Source organism: Sus scrofa, chromosome 8 (assembly GCF_054392235.1).
Source record: "Sus scrofa isolate SSC_HxYL_T2T_F1_AM1 chromosome 8, Sscrofa_HxYL_maternal_Yorkshire_Landrace_v2.0, whole genome shotgun sequence".
Lineage (NCBI taxonomy): Eukaryota > Metazoa > Chordata > Mammalia > Artiodactyla > Suidae > Sus > Sus scrofa.
In genome coordinates, this window is record NC_139390.1 from 131,339,078 (window position 1) to 131,363,386 (window position 24,309).

The 24,309-nt window shown below is 38.7% G+C and overlaps 1 protein-coding gene and 1 long non-coding RNA gene across 21 annotated transcripts in view; both read right to left on the minus strand.

Annotated features, from left to right (window-relative positions):
- BMPR1B (bone morphogenetic protein receptor type 1B) overlaps positions 1–24,309 on the minus strand; it is a 500,524-nt gene that overhangs the window by 345,996 nt on the left and 130,219 nt on the right. For 2 of the 20 annotated variants that reach the window (XM_084970862.1, XM_084970850.1), the window contains exon 1: positions 11,151–11,249. The gene's annotated coding sequence lies outside the window, so the exon portion shown is untranslated. 20 annotated transcript variants of the gene reach the window in all.
- The window catches only part of LOC146401051 (uncharacterized), a 120,986-nt gene that overhangs the window by 21,267 nt on the left and 75,410 nt on the right, over positions 1–24,309 (minus strand). The window lies entirely within an intron of this gene.

Sequence of the window (24,309 nt, forward strand, 5' to 3'; positions counted from 1 at the left end):
ACAATAGAAAAGCTAGACTTAAGCAACATTTTCAGGACATTACATCCAAAAAAATCAGAATATACATTCTTCATAAGTGCACATGGAACATAATCAAGGACTGACCACATAATGGGGAACAAAACTAACCTCAACAAATTTAGGAGTATAGAAATTATTTCAAGTATCTTCTCTGACCACAATGGCATGGAACTAGAAATCACCACAGGAAAAGAAATGAGAAAAAACTGACAACATGGTGATGAAACAACATGCTACCTAAAAAACCAATGGATCAATGAGAAAATAAAAGGGAAATTAGAAAATACCTTGAGACAAATGATAATGAAAACACAACCATTCAAAAACACATTGGATGCCACAAAAGTAGTTCTTAAAGGAAGTTCATAGCAATACAGGCCTTCCTAAGAAGAAAAATCTCCAATTAGCAACTTAACCTACCACCTTAAAGAATTAGAAAGAGAAGAACAAACAAAACCTAAAGTCATCAGAAGGAAGGAAATCAATAAAATAGAAATTCAAAAAATAAATTAAAAAAATCAATAAAACCAGAGTTCCCGTCGTGGCGCAGTGGTTAACGAATCCGACTAGGAACCAGGAGGTTGCGGGTTCGGTCCCTGCCCTTGCTCAGTGGGTTAACGATCCGGCGTTGCCATGAGCTGTGGTGTAGGTTGCAGACGTGGCTCGGATCCTGCGTTGCTTTGGCTCTGGGGTAGGCCGGTGGCTACAGCTCCGATGTGACCCCTAGCCTGGGAACCTCCATATGCCGCAGGAGCGGCCCAAGAAACAGCAAAAAAAAAAAAAAAAAAAAAAAAAAAAATCAATAAAACCAAGAACTGGTTCTTTGAAAGGGTAAAGAAAATTAACAAAACTCTGGTTAGATTCAAGAAGAAGAAGAGAGAAAGAACTCAAACAAAATAAGAATGAAAAGGGATAAATCTCAAAGAATATTGCAGAAATACAAAAAAATCATAAGAATACTATGAACAATTATAGGCCAACAAATTTGACAACCTAGAAGAAACGGCTAACTTTCTAGAGACATACAGCCCACCAAAACTGAATTAAGAAGAAATAGATCAACTTAACAGAACAATCACTAGAAATGAAATTGACTATGTAATAACAACACTCCCTACAAACAAAAAAGTTCAGGACCAGATGGTTTCACAGGTGAATTCTACAAATATTCAAAGAAGAACTTATACTTAGTCCTGTTAAAATCTTCCAAAAGGTTGAAGGAAAAGGAACATTCACAGAGACATTCTATCAAATCACCATCACCCTAATACCAAAACCAGAAAAAGATACTACTGAAACAGAAAATTATAGGTCAATCAATAGCTTTGATGAATACCAATGTAAAAACTCTCCACAAACTTTAGCCTACCTAATACAACATATAAAAAATATCACAAACCATGACTAAGTGGGATATATACCAAGTTCACAAGGATGGTTCAACATACAGAAATCAATCAATGTCATATACCACATTAACAAGTGAAAAGTCAAAAACCATGTGTTCACATCAATAGAAAGAGCATTTGACAAAATCCAAAATCCATTCACAATAAAAACTCTTATCATAGTGGGTATAGAGAGAACATAGCTTTACATAACAAAATCCATCCATGACAAACTCACAGCCAATATAATACTCAACAGAGAAAAGCTGAAAGCCTTCCCACTATAATCTGGAACAAGACAAGGACGCCCAATCTCACCTTTTATTCAACACAGAATTGGAAGTCCTAGCCACAGCAATAGGAAAAACAGAAGAAATAAAAGGTACCCAAATTGGAAGAGGTAAAATTGTTACTCTATACAGATGACATGATACTGTATACATAAAACCCTAATGAATTCACACAAAAAATTATTTGATCAGTGAATTCAGCAAAGTAGCAGGATACAAGACTGACATTCAGAAATTGTTTGTGTTTCTGTATACTAACAATGAAATATTAGAAAGGAATATAAAAATACCTTTTAAAATCACACCAATATTAAATACCTAAGAATAACCCTGACCAAGGAGGTGAAAGTCTTATATGCTGATAACTAAATAACCATCAAAGAAATTAAAGAGGATTCAAAGAAATGGAAAGATATTCCACACTCCTGGATTGGAATAATTAATATTGTTTAGAAGACCATAGTACTCAAAGCCATCTACAGATTCAATGCAATCCCCATCAAATTACCCATGAGATCTTTCACAGAACTGGAAAAAATAATCCCAAATTTTATATGGAACCACAAAAGACCCAGAACTACCAAAGCATCATGAGAGGAAAAAAACAAACAAAAAAATAAAAACAAACAAGCAGGAGGCATAACTCTCCCAGGCTTCAGACAATATTATAAAGCTACAGTAATCAAAACAGTGTGGTACTGGTGCATAAGTAGACATACAGACCAATGGAACAGAATAGAGAACCCAGAAAAAAAACCCAGACACCTATGGTCAATTAATCTTTTATAAAAGAGGCAAGAATATAAAATGGAAAGAAGTCATTCTCTTCAGCAAGTGGTGCTGGGCAAACTGGACAGCTGCATGTAAATCAATCAAACTGGAACATACCTTCGCACCATGCACAAAAATAAACTGAAAATGGCTTAAAGACTTAAACCTAGTAAGACACTATAAAACTCCTAGAGATAACACAGGCAAAACATTCTAACATTAAATGTACAAATGTTTTCTTAGTTCAATCTCCCAAGGCAATAGAAATAAAGAAAAAAATAAAGCAATGGGACCTAATCAAACTTGCAAGCTTTTGCAAAGGAAACCATTTAAAAAAAAAAAAAAGGAAAAAGAAAAGACAACCTATGGAATGGGAGAAAATAGTTTCAAACAATGCAATCAACAAAGACTTAATCTCCAAACTATAAAAACAACTCATAGGACTCAACAACCAACAAAAAACTCAACAACAACAAAAAAAAAACCAAACAACCCAATTGAAAAATGGGCAGAAGACCTGAATATACATTTCCCCAAAGAAAACACATGGATGACCAACAGGTACATGAAAAAATGCTCAGCACCACTATTAGAGAAGTGTACATCAAAACTACAGTAAGGTACCACCTCACACCAGTCACAACAGCTATCATTAATCAATCGACAAACAAATGCTGGAGAGAATGTGGAGAAAAGAGAATGCTCCTACACTGTTGATGGCAATGTAAATTGGTACAATCACTATGGAAAACAGTATGGAGGTACCTCAGAAAACTAAATTTAGAACTACCATATTATCCAGCAATCCCACTTCTGGACATACATCTGGACAAAACTTTCAGTGAAAAAGATACCTGCACCCGTATGTTCACTGCAGCACTATTCACAATAGACAAGTCATGGAAATAACCTAAATGTCCATCAACAGAGGAGAGGACAAAGATGATGTGGTACATATATACAATGGAATACTACTCATCCATAAAAAAGAACAAAATAATGCCATTTGCAGCAACATAGACGGAACTAGAGACTCTCATACTAAAGGAAGTCAGAAAGAGAAAGACCAATACCATATGATATCACTTATATATGATATCTAATACACGGCACAAATGAACCTATCTATAGAAAAGAAACAAACTCATGGACATGGAGGACTTGTGGTAGCCAAGGGGGAGGGGGCTGGAGCGGGATGGCCTGGGAGTTTGGGGTTGGTAGAAGCAAACAATTGCCATTTGGAGTGGATAAGCAATGAGATCTTACTGTATATAGCACAGGGAACTATAGCCACTTTTGATAGAACATGATGGAGGACAATGTGGGGAGGAGAATGCATGTACACGTGTAACTGGGTCACTCTGCTCTGTAACAGAAACTGGCATGCTGCTGTAATTCAACCATAATAAGAAATTTTTAAAAATCTGTTTGGAAACACAAAAGACTCCAAAGACCCAAAACAACTTTAAGGAAGAACAACAGAGCTGAAGGAATCAGGATCTCTGACTTTAAACTATACTACAAAGCTTCAGTGGTCAAAACACTGTTACTATCACAAAAAAAAAAAAAAAACAGACATATAAATCAATGGAACAGGAGAAAAAGTGCAGAAATGAATCCATGCACTTATGATCAATTAATCAACAAAGGAGACAAGAATATACCATAAAGAAAAGGCAAGCTCTTCAGTAAGGGCACTGGAAAACTACATATTAAAGAATGAAATGAGAACATTCTCTAATACCATCTACAAAAATAAAACAGATTAAAGATCAAAATGTAAAACCAGATACTATAAAACTCCTAGAAGAAAACATAGGCAGAAAACTCTTTGACATAAATCACAGCAATATTTTTTAGATCCATCTCCTAGAGTAATGGAATTAAAAACAAAAACTAGGAGTTCCCACCGTGGCCCAGTGGTTAACGAATCTGACTAGGAACCATTAGGTTGTGGGTTCAATCCCTCGCCTTGCTCAGTGAGTTAAGCATCCAGTGTTCCCGTGAGCTGTGGTGTAGGTTGCAGACACAGCTTGGATCCTGCGTTGCTGTGGCTCTGTGTAGGCTGGCGGCTACAGCTCCGATTAGACCCTTAGCCTGGGAACCTCCATATGCTGCAGGAGCAGCCCTAGAAAAGGCAAAAAGATAAAAAAAAAAAAAAAAAAAAAAAAAAAAAAAAGTAATGGGACCTACTTAAACTTAAAAGCAAAGGAAACCATAAACAAAAAGACAACCTACAATATGGGAGAAAATTTTTGCAAATGTTATGACCCACAGATTAACTTCCAAAAGCTATCTTACAGCTTAATATCAAAAAATCAAACAACCCAACCAAAAAATGGATATAAGACCTACGGAGACATTTCTGCAAAGAAGACATACAGATGGCCAATAAAAAGATGCTCAATAACAAGAGAAATGCAAATCAAAATTATAATGAAGTATCACCTCACACTGGCCAGAACAGCCATCATTAAAAAGTCTACAAATGCCATAGAGACGGTGTGGAAAAAAGGAGCCCTCCTATACTGTTGGTGGGGGTGTAAACAGGGGCATCCACTTTGGAGAAAAGTATGGAGGCTCCATAAAAAGCTAAGAGTAGGGTTTCCACACAATCGTGCAACCCCACTCCTGGACACATATCCAGAGAAAACTTTAAGTCAAAAAGATACATGCTCCCCAATGTTTATAGCAGTACTATTTACAACAGCCAATATATGGAAGCAACCTAAATTCCACCCGTCAACAGATGAATGGATAAAAATGTGCTCTGTGTGTGTATACACATACATACATATACACACACAATGGAATATTACTTAGGCACACAAGAATGAAATAATGCCATTTGCAGCAACATAGATGGAGAAAGACAAATATAATATCACTTACACAGAGAATCTGAGAAAAAAGATACAAATGAACTTATTTACAAAACGGAAATAGACTCAGATATAGAAACAAATTTATGGTTACCAAAGGGCAAGAAGGATGACAAATCAGGAGTTTGGGATTAACAGATACACACTACTATAGATAAAGCAGATAAACAACAAAGACCTACTGTATAGCACAGGGAACTATGCTCAGTATCTTGTAACAACCTATAATGGAAAATAATCTGAACAAGTACATTGTGTGTGTCTAACTGAATCACTTCGTTGTGCACCTGAAACACAACTGTAAATCAACTGTATTTCAATTTAAAAAAAATTTTTTTAAAGATTAGCCCTAACATCTCATGGATGCACTACATTGGTGTCTGCACATGGGCATTCATCTTGCCTTGGTTAAAATTTTAAAGTTTCACAGGTGATTAAGCTATCTTCTCTGTTCACATGCCCCAGATCCACTAAAGAAATCAGACACAGAACAATCACCAGATCATAGGCGCTCCCACAGAGCTGAATACCAGCCCAAAAAAGGGGGGTACCTTATTAACTGGGGAGCCCATGGAAGCAAAATGTTATGAGGAGGAAGGTTTCTTTACCTCCCTCCTAAACAGATGGATGGGAAAGTATCAGGCACTGACCAGGCTAATTAATGACTTTTAACTTAATGCTTCAAAATCCAAACAGAAATGACTTAAAGTGTTAAATACTTGACTTAGTAGCTTAATATACATTTGATTTTATTTCAACACACTTCTGAAAGAAAATTAAATACCAGATGAGATGAACTCTAACAACTAAAGGAACTCGAAGATAAACTATTCCATCTACAGGCTCCTCATGTAGGTTCATCTAACCTCTTCTCTACTCCCTCTCTCAGGCAGAGTGTTGCCTGGGAAATAAATGTAGAGTCAGCCATCTGCCGCTGTGTTGTGGTTGGACTGTGTATGCAGTAAAGGGCTCCCAGCATGTCATCTCAGTTTTCTTCATAAACTATGACAATTCCCTTCACCTCTGCTAGCTGTCTCTTAAAGTCACTTTCCGGACACTGGTTCCCCAAAGTGTGGGTAGAACTCCCCAAAGCAAAGATCTAAAGATCAGCTTTGTCCCCAAGTCCTTCCCATGGCTCAAACATGTCCACCATGGAACCTGGCAGGCCCTCAGGAGGGATGCATGGAAGAGAAGGGAAGCAAAGCCATTCCATCAAGTCAGTTCTCCCACCAACCCATCAACAGCAAAGGACCCCTCCCCTTTGCCCGCTTCACTCTATTTTTAATCAAAATTTTGAGAAGTCGCTTTGTCACACTGAAACGTTAAGCTGCTCTTCCATGAGGTCAGTTGAGGATGTAAGCTGCGAAAGGGCATCACAACCTCAGTAAGAAGTGATTTCAAAATATTTCAACTAAGCATTTCAAAGAACCTTGAAATGTGAATGCTTACAGTGTAGCAAAGAGGCTGCCTACGGAAATGTTTGCCAAGTGCTGATACCAAATACTAACTTGAAAACACCAGGGTTTGTTTTTTGGTTTTTTTTGTTTTGTTTTGTTTTTTGTCTTTTTGCCATTTCTTGGGCCTCTCTCGCGGCATATGGAGGTTCCCAGGCTAGGGGTCCAATCGGAGCTGTAGCCGCCAGCCTACATCACAGCCACAGCAATGCGGGATCCGAGCCGCATCTGCGACCCACACCACAGCTCACGGCAATGCCGGACCCTTAACCCTCTAAGCAAGGGCAGGGATCGAACCCGCAACCTCATGGTTCCTAGTCAGATTCATTAACCCCTGAGCCACGACAGGAACTTGGGGGGGGGGGGGTTGACATCAATGCTTTTGAACTGGAAGGCCAAAGTATGACTGTATCCAAGGATCCCATTTTAAGAATATCATTTCCCGCTCAAATGCAGTCATCACTCAAAGCTGAGAGGAAAATCATCGCCGTGCTGTGGAAAGAACGTTGGACTGATCAGTATGGCACTAAAACGTCTTGGTATCCTTTGCCCTGGACAAGCAGCTGGAGAGGCTAAACTGCTGTTCAGGAGACCAAGTGGGGACAGTCCCCCGTCTGCCTGGCTTGGAGTGCATTCCTAGAATACAATAGTTTGGTCCTCTAGGCATTAAGCCCACAGCAATGAAGTTGCAGCAAGCCTTAGAGACTTGCCTCAGCCCAACACTGGCTGCAACACCGCTGCTATTTTGCCCTCCCCAGGGTCCGGGGACAGAAGGTCACAGCTAATAATATCATTTGAAGACGACAGGGAAAAAAGAGGTTGCTAGGCATCTCCTATTTTCTCTCAAAATTTCCTTGTCTCTTTCTTTTCTACCTTGTCCATCTTCCTTCTTTTTCTTTCTTCTCTCTTTTCCAGTTTCTCCCTTTCCAATTACCCATCTCTCCTATCATAGTTAAATATGCTTGATGTGCTGAGAAGCTCTGAACTGTATCAACAAAAGACTGGTCTCTGCTTTCTAGAAGCTCACAGTCCAGTGAAAAAATAAATCAGACAGATAAGCAACTGCCACACAATAAAATAAATGCTACCAGAGAGCTCGGTACCAGCACACATTGTTTCACTAACTGGGGAGGGAGCAAGAGTCACTCATCTACCACCTAAATAAGATGTATGCAGCATGACTTTGCCAAAAGCGACCCGATTTTTTGTTTCCCACTGTACAGCAAGGGGATCAAGTTATCCTTACATGTATACATTACAATTACATTTTTTCCCCCACCCTTTCTTCTGTTGCAACATGAGTATCTAGACAAAGTTCTCAATGCTATTCAGCAGGATCTCCTTGTACATCTATTCTAAGTTGTGTCTGATAAGCCCAAGCTCCCGATCCCTCCCACTCCCTTCCCCTCCCATCAGGCAGCCACAAGTCTCTTCTCCAAGTCCATGATTTTCTTTTCTGAGGAGATGTTCATTTGTGCTGGATATTAGATTCCAGTTATAAGTGATATCATATGGTATCTGTCTTTGTCTTTCTGGCTCATTTCACTCAGGATGAGATTCTCTAGCTCCATCCATGTTGCTGCAAATGGCATTATGTCATTCTTTTTTATGGCTGAGTAGTATTCCATTGTGTATATATACCACATCTTCCGAATCCAATCATCTGTTGATGGACATTTGGGTTGTTTCCATGTCCTGGCTATTGTGAATAGTGCTGCAATGAACATGCGGGTGCATGTGTCTCTTTTACGTAGAGTTTTGTCCGGATAGATGCCCAAGAGTGGGATTGCGGGGTCATATGGTAATTCTATGTATAGATTTCTAAGGTATCTCCAAACTGTTCTCCATAGTGGCTGTACCAGTTTACATTCCCACCAACAGTGCAGGAGGGTTCCCTTTTCTCCACAGCCCCTCCAGCACTTGTTATTTGTGGACTTATTAATGATGGCCATTCTGCCTGGTGTGAGGTGGTATCTCATGGTAGTTTTGATTTGCATTTCTCTTATAATCAGCGATGTTGAGCATTTTTTCATGTGTTTGCTGGCCATCTGTATATCTTCTTTGGAGAAATGTCTATTCAGGTCTTTTGCCCATTTTTCCATTGATTGATTGTTTTTTTTGCTGTTGGGTTGTATAAATTGCTTATATATTCTAGAGATTAAGCCCTTGTCCGTTGCATCATTTGAAACTATTTTCTCCCATTCTGTAAGTTGTCTTTTTGGTTTCTTTTTGGTTTCCTTTGCGGTACAAAAGCTTTTCAGTTTGATTAGGTCCCATGGGTTTATTTTTTAAACCGGCTGCCAGCACGTCGTTGCACCCAGGCCACAAGAAGAAAACATTTATGAATCTTGTTCTTATTACACTGATAACTAAGTCCATACAATTTAGCACTTACATCTTATTCATACCTATATTGCCTAGCACAATGCCTAGCAAATATTAGGGACTTCCAAGTTTTATAGAATTGACTTTAATAGTTTATGTGTTCAACTGTTTCACTGAACTCTTATTAATTTTGATTTAAGACCTTTCTAGGCAGGAACCACTTTCAACATTCTTACACCAAACCACTCTTTTGCACGAATTCTGTTTGAGAATTGAATTTACATTTGTATTCAGTGTAAAACAATGTTTATGTTGTCATATATAAATGTATATATTCTACCTAAAATTATTTGAGAACATTTTGCTAGTATTTTTTATTATGAATTTTTTGTTAGCGTTTAACTTCAAAAACGCTAAATAAAACTTACCTCATAAGTGCTTACTAATGCTTACTAGTTACAGAATACATGTTTTCAATTAGTAGGTTGCAACACCTTTTGGCTTTATTTTCGCCACAATTTTCTGTGGCAGTAAATTTAATTTCAAAAGAAAGTAGCTATAGATTATGGAACCCAGCATAGCTGGGTAACACATAAATAAGTCTCAGCCAGCTTTAAAAGCATATTAAAGAGAGTTGTGAAATATACGTGTAAACATGAAATTCTGAAGTGTTAATCCAGTGACACTTAAGTATTGGTTCCAGTTTATAAACAGATTCTTTTAAAGCTTCTAGGCAAAATCTGAGGAATAGCAATGGCGTGCCCTGTCACAGCTGGTAAGACTTAAAGTATATTGTGAGCTCTAATGATCTCTCTTAGAACTCATTATTCCTAATTATTATAAATACCATATTTCCAAAATCTCCAATTTTAGCAACCTATGGTATTTGGATAAAGTTGGTGCTAAAAGTAGACTGAATCAGGATCTTTTTTTCTAATAGTTTAAATGTACCTCTTTTAATTCATGAAGTTTGAGGACACACTAGTTTAGGTACCTATGTGACATTAACATCTAAAAGAACCGAAAACATATTTTTATTTCTGATTTTGTTTAGGACCTGAGTCTGAATTAAGAATCCTAGGTACAAACGCCCTTTGAGAATAAGTTAGCATCCTTCTTAAAAGTTCTGAGGTCTTTCAAATACTCAAAGAAAAGGTTTCTGTTGTTGATGCAACTCATTACTGTATCTTTATGAGAAAAATATGTTTTAAACATAACAAGGCATTAAGTAATGTGAAACACTTTTTCATGGAACACTCTGCATAGCCCTGGGAATAAACAATAAACAAAGCCCTCTCCCTGCCCTGGAGGGGTTACAGTCCCACTGGAAAGGCAGACCAGCAATCAGGTTACAAGGATAGTAAACTGTTCACAAGTCATGAGCTTGGTAAAGTTCTCCAAGTAAACCAAGAGTTTTTTGTGGATGAAGTACAATGAATTTTTAATTCACTTAATATTTTGGGGTGTTTTGTTTTGTTTTGTTTTGGGTGAAGTTAAAGCATCAACTTTTGAATCTGACCACCTGAGTTAAAATCCTGCCTCACACAGTCAAGGTCCAGCACCCTAATAAAATGCTTCTTGCTTCCCTTACTCCTTTTTTCACCAGTTGTATAATGCAGATTTCAATGGGCCTCATGGAGGAAGAAGTGGAATAATACTCTCAACAAGAAAGACAGGCTTCCTAGGCTTCAAGGAGCTCAGTTTTGCAGCAAAGATCAATAATAAATCCAGGCAATTTCAGCTTGTTCAGCTACTCACTCATCCTGAGCAAACTGAAGGGGCAGCAGTGAATAAAAATTCACAATGACATAGATCTTTCAGGAACTGATCCTGGTGGCAGGAAAGCACTCCTTTAACTATGATGGAATACAATGCTTTCAAGCCAGCCTTTCAAAAACCAAAGTGTCATTAGCTGAATTCTGTGCCACCATTAAGGTGCTACCAACGGGGTCCAAATGTGCAGTACAGCGTGAGCTCCTTGTTAAAAGATCTGTTTCTCCCCATGAAGCAGATACTTACATATTCCCATAGAATCTCTGTCAGCATGTACTTGAACATCTCAAGAGCATCCAGATTAGAGAAAAAGGTCACTAAGCAATGCTCTATTTGTGAGCGACTGAATAAGAGTCTCAAATCTAGGTCCTTGGGGAGGAGGGAGAAGAACTTGTTTACACACACAGAGTAAGCAGCTGTTTAAGTGGTGTGACTGGAGGGGGTGATGAAAGGGCCTCTGGGCTAAAAATACCTCCATTGGCTGCACCCCAGTGCCCCAGATTCCCACACAGTTCTTTCTTTGGAGCTCACGTGGAAACTCCTGCTAAGATGCAACTGGCATCGGAGCTCCTTTAGCTATTATCAGCCATTATTCTGGCTCAAATTAGTTTAGTTCATTAACCACCCTTAACATTTAACGGTGCCCAGAGAACGAGATGCCACAAAGAGGAGTCGCCAAGGTGAGTGAGGATTAATAAAGGTCTGGATATGTATTAGGGTTTTTCCAGTTAGGAAAAACAAGAGGGGGGGCATATGTTAGGCCCCTTCACACTGAGAGGACTGAGCACATTCTAACCATAAAATTGTGCCCTCTGGCCCAAGGCTAACCCTGTAAGAGCAAAGTAGCAGTCCTGAGACTGTGGGACGTTTTGCTATAAATATTCACTTATTCACTTCCCACCCCAAATCAGTGTAGACTAATAAACCCTTTCTTAAAGCAAGATACCATACATTTTCAATTATTCAAAAGTATAATTACAAAGGGTGAGGGAACAGCTTAGTGGTAGAGCATTTTCTGAGACACAACATCTTGACTAAAAATCAGGAGCACCCGTAGAACTTCCACTAGACTGTACGTCCCATCATGAGTAGAATTTTGTTTCTATTCTGTTCACTGTGTTAATCTCAGCACCCCAGCAAGTCCCTGGCATATAGCAGGTGCTCAACCAGAGACAATGCAGACTGGAAGCTAAAAGCTTAGACCCTACCAATGAGGTCCAGCTCTGTCTCTTATTAGCTGTATAACGCTGAGTAAGGTTTTTAGCCTCTTTGTGCCTCAGTTTCCTCAAGTGTAAAAAGGGGGTGATACTAGCACCTATCTTATGGAAAATAAATGAGTTAAATAAAGTACTTATAGCAGTGTCAGGCACAAAATTAGCAGTGTTATAAATACTGGCTAGGAGCATTATTGTTTGCTGAATCAATGAGGAGATCTAGAAGGCTAAACTAAAATAGCAAGACTATAGGAGTTCCCGTTGTGGCACAGCAGAAATGAATCTGACTAGGATCCATAAGGATGCAGTTGGATCCCTGGCCTCCTTGAGCGGGTTAAGGATCCGGCACTGCCATGGGCTGTGGTGTAGGTCACAGATGCAGCTCAGAAATGGCATTGCTGTGGCTGTGGTACAGGCTGGCAGCTGTGGCTCTGATTTGATCCCTAGCCTGGGAAATTCCATATGCCATAGGTACGGCCCTAAAAAGCAAAAATAATAATAATAAATTAACGAATAAAATAAAGTAGAAAGACTATAGATAAAAGCACAAGACAAAGTCACTGTAAGGAACTGCTACAGGGGCATCTGTCAAGGAGGCTTTAATAAAGTAATAAAAGATTGAGGACAAAGAGCCGTACTGTTTTCATTACAGAAAAATAATCCCGAGTACTTGTCCTTAAATCTAGGTTAAGAGAAGAGCTTTAAAAGAGCAATCTAAAAAGTAGTGCCTGGCACCAATGTAGAGTTTCTGACAATTTTTTAAGTTCCCCTGGTGAGTCTCCTGTGAAACGAGTTCGGAACGACCTACCTACAGCTGGGCTTTCCAGTCTTCCCCACCTCAGAGCATTTGAGGCTTTCAACACACTCCTTCCAAGTAAGAGAAGCTCCCCAGGAAAGTGGTGGGAAGACACATAGAGTGGAGGCATCCAAAAAGGTTTTTCAGATGTCCCCTACACCTTCTCTTGCGGTGCATCTACCTCCCATCTGCACCCCATAACCTCGGAGCATAGAGCAGATACTCTCTCTCTCTCTCTCTCTCATCCCCAAGAAGCAAAAGAAAGTTTTGCAGTATTTAGCAACCAGCCAGACACAGGCACCAATCAATCAGAATGCTACCAGCTGAATGCAGCAATAGTATATGGCTCCTGATGAGCCCTGCCTACAAGGGAGACAGGATTTCCATTCTGCAGAGGCAGGAACAGAAGCGGAGGCCTTGAGGCTATATGCCAAAGGCCGCAAATTGAAGAAACTGTAGAGCCAGAATCTCAACTACTCAAAGAATGAAAAGGGGAAAAGTCTGAAACCATGAAAGGAAAATGACACTCAGTATTTGAAAATTTCTGTGCCTAAAAACTAATTTTCTAGGAATTTTGTGGTATGTTCTTCTCAGAATTAAGCTGCTGTACTAACCAGTAATTCTCAATGGACTTTAGAGGTGTGAAATTACTATCTTTATGACAGACACATGGAGAAGCAAAGTTCTGTGCGCCTTTCTCTTTCACCTTAAAGACTTTAAGAAAGGAATGAGCCGGGATCCCTTTATTTTCCTTGATAAGAATGCCTTCTATATGACCAACTTCTGTAAAATTCACTTTCTAGAAGATAAATTCTAGAAAACAATGCAATAGATAGATTTTCATTAAGAATCATTTCATGTCTTTTTTATTTCTATAGAAAAATAACTTGAGCTATTGAAAAGCAATGGTGAAGAATAATGGTCATCAATTCAGGAAGTCTGATTTAGATCCTATTTCACATCTTACAAGTTCCAAACAGAATGGAGAGTTACATACCAACAGTTCAAATTTTATAAGTAGTAGCATAAATCGAAACTATTTATCAGATATATGAGAAGGGGGTTGTAATGACACACACACTTTTAAAATAAAACTGACGTGAAAGAAAATAAATAGACCAAAAAAACTATACAATGCCAAAATACCAGATAAAATGTACATATATACTATATTCTATGAAGAGTGTCACTGTTTAGCATAAAATAGGCTAAGTTCTCCAAAAAGAAAAAAATAATAATCCACATATCCACGCACACACAAAAATAAAATGTAAACAAATTTCAAATCTGTTTGACATAAATGTTCATACTGGTAGCCAAAAGCAAAGAAAAAAATTGAGCATAATAATAATAATCTAATAAAAATGTCACATGAGGTGGGCTATGGCATCACTCACAGTTTGCAGCCCAGCAAAGCCTGCGCTTAGGACCGGTAAGCAACCTTCCCAAGATCAGTCACCTAGTTAGGGGTGATTCTGGGGTTTATATCCAGACAGCCTAACTCCAGCACCCATGTTCTTTATCACAATGTCCCCTCAAATTAGCAAAAATATCATTTCTAATATTTTAGTATCAATTTATCAATAACCACTAAATCAACAAAATTAAAAATATTATCAATATTGATTATTCATCATTAATAGGATTTATTGCACAGATCTGAAAGAAAGTTAGCAAAATGTTTCCAAAGCATACATTCCTTTTCCCAGTAATTCTACTTTTAGGAATATAACCTCAGGAAATAAGTGAAATAAAGTGAAAGACAGGAGAATTACTTGCTGGAAAATATGCATAATCCCTAGTATTATATAATAGCACTATTTTTAATTATAATAGTCAAATATCCATCAATACAGGTATAACCAAGTAAATTCTGGTACATTAAAATGTATAATCATTATGACCATATTACAACATGGAAAATGACAGTTATCTTAAATATGAAAATGAACATGTCTGAGAGGGACTAAGGAAGAAAGGAAAAACACCTCATTAATTTGAGATAGCAAAGTTCACACTAGTTTTTTAAAATTTAGTTTCCTATTAATGCTGTTATTTTGTGTAACGTATTCTGTGCAGAAAATAGCTTAAAATTATGTACCACAGTAACATATGCAACATGCCCACCATAAATCTGGACAAATACTAACCATTTAATCAACAGCAGATAATAACAGCTATAGCTAACACACTTGCTATATTGCCCTGCACTGTTCCAAGGTCATTAGATGAATTAACACTTTAATCCTCTGAACAATCCTATAGGTGCATTGTTTCCTGTTTACTAATAAACAAGGCAGAGGAATGGTTAAGTAATTTGCCTACATTCATCCAGCTAATCAACTGCAATGCCAGGATGTGTTCCAGAGCCTACACTCTTAAGAGTTCTGCTCTTTGGCACTCGCCATGTGACCCTGTCAAAAATTATTACTGGAAAGCAGAATGAGGACATAGGTAAACAATTAGTAAGCATAATGTTTACATACGCCAGTAACATGCTGTGGATTTAGGAAGGCTGGCTGAGTCCAAATTAAAGAGAAATCATCTCTTCAGGTTTTCCTTCACCAAATTTTGGACTTATAAACATGATACTATGTTTAAAAGAGAATTTTAAGATAAATAAAACAAAAAGATCACTAAAGAAATATGTTTTATGAAAACAATCTAATTTTTTAATCATTGCAACATACCCTTATTCTTTTTTTTTTTTTTTTAGGGCTATACTTTTGGCCTATGGAAATTCCCAGGCTAGGGGTCAAATTGGAGCTGCAACTGCCGGCCTACACCACACCATCACCAGATCTGACCTGAGTCTGTGACCTACTCCACAGCTCCTGGAAATAGCGGATCCTTAACCCACTGAGCGAGGTCAGGGATTGAACCTGCATCCTCATTGATGACGGTCACGTTCTTAAGCCACTAAACCACAACAGAAACTCTCATTCATTTTTCAATGTTATTACCTGTTTAAATATTTGGAACAGATGTTACATGAGTTATTTGAAACCGGTTTTAACATTATTTTTTCTCTCCAAATACAATCAAAACGTCCTCAAACTTCACCTCTGACCTTCTGACGTCCAAGGTCGTTTCCTTGGCAACTGCCCGCCTGGGACTTCCACCTTTATGTCTTACAGACACAGCAACTTAATGATGCCCCAAAACTAAGCTCCTGATTCTTGCCCTCCCCGTCTTGGTGTTGCTAAATCCATTCTTCCAGTTACCCCGGGGAAAAAGCTCACTTTTCCATGCTCAACCGCGCTCTGTCGGACCACACACACAGTCTGTCTGCACCTATGGTCTCGGTGGGACCATCCCTCACCCCCCAGCCCCCCGCCACTCTGCTCCAAGTCACCATATTCTCTCTTACCTGGATGGCTGAGCGAGTGCCCTCGCCACCTCCCACCCTAGCCCACTACACTCTGCCCTCAACATCACAGCCCAGGCTCTCCTTTCCCAACTTCAGATGTTACATCCTGTTTAACTCAAGAAAAATGGCCAACATCCCCACAGCGGCCCACACTGGGGCAGTGACGTGGCCGCCGTCTCGCTCTGAGACTTCCTCCCCTCCCCTCTGCTATCCTCTTCCAGGCTCCCTGCCACCCCTGGGGTCCCTCACCTACAGGCCTCACAGCTTTGCACCTCAGTCTAGGCACCGGCTGCTCCCTCTACTTGAACATCCCTTCCCTGGAAGCCAAAGAGCTCATCTGCTCCCACGGTCGGGTCCCTCCTCACACGCTGCCTGCGAGGCCCTCCCTGGTCCCTCCGTAGAGGACAGACTTTCCGTCGTTGCCAGGCCCCGTGCCCTGCCTCGCTTTTCCCTGTAGCTGCTAGGACCACCTGCCACTGTGTGCAGAGTTTCTTACTTGATGTGTTATCTGTCTCCCTCCGGAGAACATTCGACTCCATACTGGCAGGAGTTTTATAGGTCATGCTTCTCTGAGCATACGCAGATCTTCCCTAAATAGTCAGATAATTAACCACGCTGATACTAAAATTAGAACAATGGTTAAAATCCTTATGTGAGATGGAGCGAGGGAAGAGGCCTTAGAGGAAAATAATTATTATCACAGTAAGCAGTAATCCAAGGTATCTTCAAGAGTTCCCTTGTGGCTCAGCAGAAACGAACCCGACCAGTATCCATGAGGATGTGAGTTCCATCCATGGACTTGCTCAGTGGGTTAAGGATCCGGCGTTGCTGTGAGCTGTGGTGTAGGTCACAGACTCGACTTGGATCCAGCATTGCTGTGGCTGTGGTATAGGCCAGCAGCTGTAGCTCTGATTTGACCCCTAGCCTGGGAACCTCCATATGCTGCACCTGCACTGCTAAAAAGCAACAACAAAAAATAAAAACGAAAAAATGAAAAGTTGTCTTCATCTTCTTGTATATTTTTTATTTTTCCTGTATTTGATATATAATGTAAAAATCTATCAACTGTATTTAAAATTAATTTATTAAAACTTGGTCAAATATACCATTCAATTTTACTTACCATTATCTTTTCCATTTCTCATGACAAACCAAAAAAAGAGACCCTTTCAGAGACTAACTGATGACAAACTTTTGGCAATTCTACTTGTGGCCTCTCTTTCCCAGTCATTTTGAGCTCTCCGCTCCAGGGAACTGCCCTCGTCCTCTCTCCCCTGTCTCTGGTCTTTCCAACATTAACACACCATTTGCAGAACTAACAAGATTCTCTAAGATACGGAGCGTATCATCGTCCAAATTAAAAACTCACACAGAGATATCTAGTGCCTACAGAAAAAAGCAAAAAGCCTCAATATGGACCTGCGAAAACCAGTCCAACCTATAGGGAAAGGCACAATTCCTCCCCAAACTGCCAAACACTCAGCCTTTCACAACGAATTCCAGGATCCCAATCATGTTATGAATGGTTAAAACCTGTACCTCTTTGCCCTAAATACTCTCCTTCTATTCCAGGTAAATACCAATTGAGATTATTCAAAAGCAAGATGCTATGTTAGTTGATGAAAACTTCAAAATGCCCCTAAAAACATCATTCTCTTCCACCTTCACCGTTTCCCCTGTAGCATGATTGATTACGTGTTAGGTTCATAGATAAAGAGCTTCTCTCCCCGAACTGACTTGAAATTCCAGAGAACTAGGGAAATAAATGTGTGCCCCTCACACAACACACAGCTGGTGCCCAATAAATATTTGTTTAATGAATGAGAATATAAAACAATATCTTGGCCGAGCATACCAAGTAACCTAGAAGAAAAAAGCTTTACATGTCCTCTATATATCGCTGCTATCATTTCTATAGCACACATTTTTGAACTATAAAAACTCAACATTTTCAAGTTTTCAAACAGCACGAGGCCTTTATGAGGACCCTTTCCATCTCAAAGCCTATAAATCCTATGGAAAAAATAAATTTCCACATCTCCGAATATAGTAAAATTGTGTTTATATGGAAACACTGGCACCACATTTCAGTAGAAAACTTTTTTTGGCACTTATTCACAGGGAGCAATAAATCATTTCCTTCTGCGAATGAATGTTATTGTGGGTGGGCCTTTTCTACAGAGAAAATATTTGGATTCAAAAGTTCCCTCCCTGGCACTGGAGAAAGTTGTCATGACCAAGGTATCAAGGCTTAGCAGTTCTTAAACTTAGGAATTTTGTACTCCAACATTCAGTATAACCTTGATTTTTAAAAGAGCCATTAATTCTCTTAGGAATCAGCCCAGACTGGGGTGTGATAGCCCTACTGGAGTCATTTTATTCATGAATGAAAAGCAACAGTGATGAAGGAAGACTGAGATGAAGTTGACTATCTGTGGGCAAGCACACATACTATATTCCCAGTCCCTGCCAGGTACCTGAGGACCTCTGAATGAGTTCCAGCCAATGAGATGTGGGCAAAATATGAGCAGCCGCTCCAGGCCTGGACCATGAGAACCTCCCATGTGCAATTTCCCTGCTCCCTCCCCTCAGCTGGCTTGAAGCACATAAGGACCATGGAAGCCGTACATGTAAAATGATGGAGCCATAAAATAAGATCAGCCCAGGTCCTTGAATCATTAACCCAAGAACCATCCACCAGTCAGAAAAACTCTTGTGAACTGTATGTGAATATGAAATTTACTTCTATTTTTTCTAATGGTTGAGCACTATATATCTTGAGATATCATCATTATGCAACAGTTAGCATTATTGTAAGTAAATACACTAAGTCTAAAAATAATTTGAGAACTTTTCATTAATAAGTCTTCAAACACCTTTTTTATGTTACCTTCTCATTTCACAAGGAGATGAAGAACATCGCATTTTTTCTTGTAACCACTAACCTTTCTACCCAATCTTCCTATATTATGCACTATAAAGGAATTTTACATACAAATTATATTTACATACTATATACTATTAACTAAGATACCTGATCCTTGCTTTGTATCTATAAAGCATGTAAGTAATTTATATATAAATGTAAAATGTATAAAGTATAAGCTATCTATTACACACAATATGTAAATATAACAGTATCTGATCCCTGTTGTAAAGAATCATGCTCAACTAACCCAATGAGCATCAGTTAATTACCCCATCATGTGCCTGACACTGAGGAAGACACCCAACACTCAACAAGGATCAACATCATAATGCCCTTTTTCCTACAGCAGAAAAGCGGACTGGTATTCTCGAGTCCTTCGGATCCTTAGCCACTGTTTCTGAAGAGTGAAACAAGTGTGTTTTAGAAAGAAGAAAAAAAGTTATTGATGCAGACTATGGTTTCTCTTTTCTACAAGCTGGCAGGGAGAGACGGCACAGTGCATACAAAAGAGAGAGAAAAAAAATTAAGGAAAAAAAGCATTTAATGAGAATATTTAGTAAATGAGGAGAAAACACCTATAACTAGACAGATCGGTTACTTGTACTCGTCTTACAGTCAGGATGACCCTCAGAGACTTGAAAGTGACATTATCTAAAGCTTACACATAATAAAAGAACTGATGTGCTATACATTTCTCAAAGTCACAGTAACCTCATTTCAAGAGAACTTATGGTTTGTTTTTTTAATTATAATGGTATAAAGGGAGTCAAACTAGAAAGTGTTCAAAAAGAATAATTTCATATGATGTCTTACCTACATACAATACTCAAGGAACAAGCATCTATTAAGCTCTCCTCATGTGCCCATAACACACTGCTGCTACTCTAAAATTTGATTAAAATAGTATAAAAAGTAAGCAAAAATCAGTGGTCAAATGGGTTGACCTATAGTATCAAAGAAGTGTAGAATTCGTGTGTTTTTAAATACTCAATTAGCAAAAACTTCTGAAAATTTAAGCAAGGTCAATGCTAAAGGGTTAAAATAAAACAGGAATTCTGATACACTGCCAGTCCTGACAAAAATAACCACAATCCCTTTAGACAGTGATTTTGAAAATTTCTATCTAGGATCTTATAACTTAGGTTTCTTTGAACATTAAAATTCTACCTTTGGAAACTAGCCTAAGGAAAAAATCATAACCAAATAAAAAACTATGTGCCAAAAATGTTCATCTCAACAATACTTCCAATAAAAAAAAAAATGCAACTCAACTAAATTTGTAACGGCACTGGACTGGCTGAGTGAATTATGATACACCAGCAGGATGTAACATTAAGCAGTCATTTAAGTCACACTTAGGTAATGTTACTCTATTATAAAATAGTATAATAATTATGAGCAATCTAAAATATATATAAAGAAAAAGGTGAAGACTAAGATACTAAAAATAGACATTGACCAAGATGGTGACATAGGAGGACGTGAAACTTGCCCACACCCATGAACACATCAAAAAATACATCGACATATGGAATAACCCTCACTGAAAACCAACTGGAAACTGACAGAAGGACTCCTATACCACGAAGACTTTTACAAAGTTTCACAGCTAATTGGACAGGAAGAAAAGAACCTGTGCCCCTGGGAGGGGTCACAGTGGAAAAGGCAGAATAGATGAGCAGGGACTGGTCTAGTGGAGTGAGTGACAAAAGTCACAGATTGGGCACCCCAGTCCTAGGGACCTAGAAAGGGGAGAAGAATCCCATTGGCTGCTTGGAGGATGGCTGGGACTAAAGGGAAAGCTGTGAGAAGCCTGGACTCCACTCATGAGTAGCACACATGCTGACTCAGGCAGGAGAGAGAGAGTGGAAAAAGGTTTCCCATGACTGCACCTCAGCACCTGCACCAGCCCAAGTGGAGAGAATACTCCAGGCCCACTTACTACATGTTACAGCATGGCACTGGATCTAAGACTGCCACAACTGGGTAGAAACCCCAGCCATGAAACACAGAGGCAACCTGGTCCCAGGGAGGAGCCTGAGTTAGGCAATGGCATCCATCATTGGCGCTTACTCAAGCAATGCATCAAAGAGCCCAGAACTCTGATGGAGACTGCTCCACCGCAGTTCACAATCTGATATACATCAGGAGTCAATATGCCCTGCAGCATAGCTCCACAACAGGGCATGGGCAGCAGAGGCTAGGTACAGTGATCTACTGTGAGCGACAAAGCAGACATGAACCAGAGGCTGTGTTTGAGCAGAGTGAGGGGAAACAGAGGTGGGCACCTTCACAGAAAGTGCATCAGAGACAGCTGGGACCCCTGCTTGCAGCCTACACAAGCTCAAAACCAAAACATGCCCGTGCACTTCAGTGCTCTCCTACTTTAGGGCAATGTCCAACACACACTCAAAAGGAACTGAGCCAGCTCCAGCCAAACCTTAGAGCTTCTGCTCCAGCAACTTGGGTCAGACCCTTCCCCTAAAAAGCAGCAATAGCCACTGAAGAGAGAAATCCCACCTCACACCTAACATCAGCTCTAGCTCTTCCATATCCAGAATCACCCCTACAAAGGTGACACCTACCAGCACACCTTGAGGAAAGGTATCAATTGTGTCCATGTCAAATCCAGCTCTCAACCAAAGGGACTGGACACAAGCAGTCTTTATAGTGATGCTCCCACAAAAGAACTCCCCCTTCAAAATCACAACAGGTAACTTTTGACCTAAATTCACATGGGCAGAAAAAGTTAAGCAAAACGAAAACGCAAAGAAACTGCTCTCAATTTCAAGAGCAAGAAAAAGCCTCTGAAAAAATAATGAAATTACCAAAGAACTCAAAGCATTGCTAATAAGAATGTTAACTGAATTAGGAAAAGAAGAAAGGAATACAGAATTTTAACAAGGAACTAGAAAGTTTTTTTAAAAAAATCAGAGATGAAGAATAGCTGAAATAAACACACTAGAAGGAATGAATAGCAGACTAGGTGATATAGAAGAACACATAAGTGATCTTAAATATAAAATAATGTAAATCACCCAACCTGAACAGCAAAAGGAATAAATTTAAAAATTAAGAATGGTTTAAGAGTCTCAGAGATAACAAGCATACCAGCATTGCATTATAGAGATCCCAGAAGAGAGCAGAACGAGAAGGGACAAAAAGTGTATTTGAGGAAATTATGGCTGAAAACTTCCCAAACCTGAAGATGGGAACAGATATCTAAGGTAAAGGTAGCACAGAGGGTCCCAAACAAAATGGACCCAAATAGAACCACGCCGAGCCATAGCATAATTATAATAAGAAAAGTTAAAGAGAATTCTAGATGCAGCAAGATTTTTTTTAAAAAGTTATATACAAGGTAATCTCCAAGAGTTATATACAAGGGAATCAGCTATCAGATTATTTTTTTTGAAGAAATTCTATAGGCCACAAGGGAGTGGCAGGATACACTCAAAGTGCTGAAAGGGAAAAATCTGCTCTACCCAGCAAGATTATCATTTAGAATCAAAGAGAGAAAGAACTTCTCAGATAAGCAAAAAGTAAAAGAGTTCATCAATATTAAACCTATCCTAAAAGAAAGGTTAAAGGATCTTCTCTAAGTGGAAAAGAAAAAAACAATCTACAGTTAAGGGAAAATCCTACTAGGAAAAGCAAATATATAGTAAGAACCGAAGATCAAGCACTTAAATAGGCAAGTATGAAGGTTAACCTAAAAAAAATTGTAAGAGCAACTATAGCTACAGAAAATAGTGAAGGGATAAACATCAAGATGTAAAATATGACATCAAAAACATAAAATGTATGAGGTTGTGGGTTTGATCCCTGGCCTCACTCAGTGAGTTAAGGATCCGTCATTGCCGTGACGGATCTGTGTAGGTCACAGATGTGGCTCAGATCCTGTGTTGCTGTGGCTCTTGCATAGGCTGGTGGCTACAGCTCCGATTAGACCCTAGCCTGGGAACCTCCATGTGCCACAGGTGCAGCTCTAGAAAAGACAAAAAGACAAAAAGACAAAAAAAAAAAAAAAAAACCCATAAAATGTGAGGTAGGAAAGTAAATGCAGATCTTTTATAATGTGTTTGAACTTAAATGACTATCATTTTTAAAAAAGTAGTTATATTATAGGTCAGCATATATGAACCTCGAAGTAACCACCAACCAAAAGCCTACAGCAGATAAATGACAACTACAAAGAAAGGAATACAAGCATACTACTATAGAAAATCAAATCACTATGTGAGATTCAAAGAGAAGAAATGAACAGAGAAGAACTAAAAAAAAAAAGAAAGAAAAAAGGAAAACAAGTAATAAGATGGCAATAAATATACACCTATCAGCAATTACTTTAAATGTCAAAAATCAGAGTGGTTAATTGGATTAAAAAAAAAAAAAAAAAAGACCCATCTAGATCCTGCCTAGAAGAGACCCAGATCAGAGCTAAGGACACACAGGCTGCAAGTGGAGGCATAAAAAAAATTTCATGTTAACCAAAAGAACAAGAAAGCAGAAGTAGCATACTCATATCAGACAAAATAGACATTAAGACAAAGGCTATAACAAAAAAAAGGGGACATTATACTCATTAACATGTATGCACTCAGTACGGCAACATCTAAATTTATAAAGCAAATACTAACAGGCATAAAGAGAAAAGGTGACAATAATAATAGTAGGGGACTTTAATAACCCAACTTATATCAATGGATAGATCACACAGACAGAAAATCAGTAAGGCAACAGTGGTCTTAAATGACACAATAAACCATGTGGACTTAATAGATATCTACAGAACATTACATCCTAAAATGGCAGAATACACATTCTTTTCAAGTGCACACTAGGAGAGATCACATGCTAGGCCACAAAATAAGTCTCAATAAATTAATAAAATTCTATCAAACATTTTTCCAACCACAATGGTATGAAACTAAAAATAAAGAAAATAGCCAAAGAAGAAACACATGTACATTAAAAAAAATATGCTACTAAAAAGTCAATGGGTTCATGAAGAAGTCAAAGAGAAAATCAGAAAATAGCTAAGGACAAATGAAAATTGAAACACAACACATGAAAATCTATGGGATATAACAAAA